The sequence below is a fragment of the Panthera uncia genome, assembly GCF_023721935.1.
Source record: "Panthera uncia isolate 11264 chromosome C1 unlocalized genomic scaffold, Puncia_PCG_1.0 HiC_scaffold_4, whole genome shotgun sequence".
Classification (NCBI taxonomy): domain Eukaryota; kingdom Metazoa; phylum Chordata; class Mammalia; order Carnivora; family Felidae; genus Panthera; species Panthera uncia.
In genome coordinates, this window is record NW_026057585.1 from 70,906,978 (window position 1) to 70,910,634 (window position 3,657).

The window sequence follows — 3,657 nt, forward strand, 5'->3', positions numbered from 1 at the left end:
ACCCTCCCCCATGAGGGAAAATCAACTGGATTGGAACTCAGCTGCATAGACAGCCTCCACAGGCCCATGCCCACCCATCCACTGGGCCAGGAGGCCCTACCAAGCCCAGCCCCTAGCCTCCCACCACTGGGAGGAACGTCTCAGGGCAGAGACAGGCCTCAAATTCTTCAGAGGCATTTCCTGCAAAACTAGGGGACACATTTACTTTTTTTCCCCCTTCTTATAATGAAAATAAAATTAAAACAATGCAAAAGAAAACTCTTCTGCAGCTGGTTAAAGGCACTAACATTTCCCTTTGACTTCTCCCTTTCTTTTCCTACTCATATACCCAATTTGTTTATTATTTCTTCCCCAGAAGGGCTTAAAATGGCCTACAGGAATTTACAGGACACACTGGAATTTTTTAAAAAATGAAGAAGTCAAGAAAGGAAAAATATTACATAGTCCGGGGAATGTTAGTGCACAAAACGCATGCCATGAGGACCTGTGCATATGCCACAGGTGGAATCAAGAAGGCTTGAGCTCCCAAACTGCCAAAGGAAAGGAGAAAATGAACAGTCACAAGATTTAGTACCCACAGCACATTCATTCATTTGACCAGTCAGCAAATATTTATTGGGCATGACAATATGCTATGACTTTGAGATACAGCCACAAACAAAAGGGCATGGTCTCTACCCTCACAGGTCTCCCTAACATCAGTCTAAGAGACAAAAAAAAAAAAAAAAGTTACCAAACAACAAATCACCCAACTAAAAATTGTCTGAGTGAAACAGAGTGCTTTGAATATCTCTATTAAGAATCAGACCGAGGGACACCTGGGTGGCTCAGTCAGTTAAGCGTCTGACTTCAGCTCAGGCCATGATCTCACAGTTTGTGAGTTCGAGCCCCGCATCGGGCTCCGACAGCTCAGAGCCTGGAGACTGCTTCGGATTCTGTGTCTCCCTCTCTCTCTGCCCCTCCCCTGCTCGCACTGTATCTCTCTCTCAAAAAATAAATGAACATTAAAAGAAATGAAAAAAAAAAAAAAAAAAGAATCAGACCGAGTTTGGAAGGGGACTGGGGGCTGGTTAGGGAAGGCTTCCCTGAAGAAGTGACACCTGGACTAACAGCTGAGGTATAAGTGAGGGTTAAACCCCACAAACCCCTGGAATGAGGCATTCCAGGTAGAGAGAATACCTGTGTGGAGACCTGAAGCGTGATGCAGCAGGGTGCTTCGGGGCGACTGAAGACCAAAATATAAAAGCAAATATGAAACAGTCAGCAGGAAGAAATTTCTCCTGTGGGTCCTAATAATAAAAGGGGATCCTATATGACGTTGAAGACTGTAACTTCTACAACATTTCTATAATACATAAGCGTGACTCTTGTATGGCTATTTCTTACAACGCGAGCTCATACAAAATGATGGAATAAAGCCAATGCATAATTCAATAAAAGCTATTACAAGGAACACTGAGATAAGGCCCAAGATAACCCCAGAAACCCCAGACTCAAAAGGGATCATATTCAAAAGGCTCACTCACCACCAAGGAAAGCCAGCTAGATGTATATAGGACCAGGGTCTATAGCCACACCCCCACCCCAGCCATATCCTCTGACCTCAGGCTGAGGTCATTTTCTCTTAACTGCACAAGGAAACCCAACACATGATAAATCATTATCATAACTGTACATAACATCTGTCCCCACTGCTGGACTATCAGCTCCACGAGGGCAGACACTATACCTGCTTTATTCCCTGGCACATTACCAGCAGAACACCGGGAAGTAACCATCTGCTGAAGGGCCCGACCGTGGCTCAGTTGGTTGAGCGTCTTACTCTTAATTTCAGGTCGGGTCATGATCCCACACTTGTGGGATTGAGCCCCGCATCAGGCTCCATGCTGAGCATGGAGCCTGCTTGGGACTCACTCTCTCTCTCTCTCTCTCTCTCTCTCACTCTCTTTCTCTCTCTCTCTCTCTCTCTCTCTCTCCCTCTGCCCCTCTCCCCTGCTTGCATGCACTCTCTCTCTCTCTAATAAAACAAAAATTTACCCATTTGCTGAATAACAGTGCCTAGAGAAGTAAATGGATCACAGATGCTTCATAAATATCATGTCTTAAAACCAAATGTTTACAAAGAACAAGGTGGCAGAGAGCCGACAGATATGGTTTCTGATAAGGGTCCAGAGGCAGACATTCTGTGCTTCCAATTAAGGGCAGATCCATATGCCGTGAAACCTACCAAGTAGAAGGTAGGGTTGAGGTTTTCTCACAAAGATGCAGAAGCACAATTAGGACACCTGGCTGATCAGATAGGTGACTGTCCTATCTCGTATGAGATCAAATCAATGTCTCACTCTACAACCTCTTCTTCTTTATCAACATTTCACACATCTGTCTTCTCTCAGTGCTACTGCTCTTCTAGAAGAGAGCCCCTTATTTTTTGTCTCTCTTTTTTAAAGAAGCTTTACTGAGGTATAATTTACATACTATAAAATTCACTCATTTTAAATGTACAATTCAGTGGTTTTTAGAAAATTTGCAGAGCTATGTAACCATCACCACACGCAATTTTGACATTTCCATCATTCCAAAAAGATCCCTCATGTCCATTTACAGTCCTGCCCTGCTCTCACCTCCAGCCCCAGGCAACCACTGATTTACTTTCTGTCTCTGTAAATTCCCCTTTCTGGATATCTATCTATCTGCTTTTGTTAGAACTGTTCCATAGCCCCTAACCATACCCCTGCCTCTGATGTGGCCTAATTCCATCATCCTTTATAGTGCTGATGATGTTTCTTTCTTTCTTTCTTTCTTTCTTTCTTTCTATTTATTTATAGACAGACAGACAGACAGACAGACTGCAGGAGGAGAAGAGAGGGAGAGAGAATCCCAAGCAGGTTCTGAGCCATGAGCCCAGAGCCCAAAGTGGGGCTTGAACCCACAAACTGCAAGACCATGACCCAAGCCAAGACAAAGAACCAGATGCCCAACTGACTGAGCCACCCAGGTGCCCCTATATCCCTGATGACCTTTCTAAACAGTATGCCTCACTGTGGCTTTGCTCTTAATTAAAATCCTTCAGAGACCAAAAACCATAAAATACCAAAGAGGTGAAAAATCTATACACTGAAAACCAAAGAAAGCTTATGAAAGAAATTGAAGAAGACACAAAAAAATAGAAAAAGATTCCATGCTCCTGGATAGGAAGAATAAATATTGTTTAAGTGTCGATACTACCCAAAGCAATCTACATATTCAGTGCAATCCCTATCAAAATTATAGCAGCATTCTTCACAGAGCTAGAACAAACAATCCTAAAATTTGTATGGAACCAGAAAAGACCCCAAATAGCCAAAGCAATCTTGAAAAAGAAAACCAAAGCAGGAGGCATCATAATCCTGGACTTCAAGCTATACTACAAAGCTGTAATCATCAAGACAGTATGGTACTGGCATAAGAACAGACACTCAGATCAATGGAACAGAATAGAGAACCCAGAAATGGATCCACAAACGTATGGCCAACTAATCTTTGACAAAGCAGGAAAGAATATCCAGTGGAATAAAGACAGTCTCTTCAGCAAGTGGTGCTGGGAAAACTGGACAGCGACATGCAGAAGAACGAACCTGGACCACTTTCTTACCCCATACACTAAAATAAACTCAAAAT

The 3,657-nt window shown here is 43.1% G+C and overlaps 1 protein-coding gene across 1 annotated transcript in view; it reads right to left on the bottom strand.

The window, feature by feature from the left end:
* Positions 1–3,657, bottom strand: part of ST3GAL3 (ST3 beta-galactoside alpha-2,3-sialyltransferase 3) — a 191,960-nt gene that overhangs the window by 116,774 nt on the left and 71,529 nt on the right. The window lies entirely within an intron of this gene.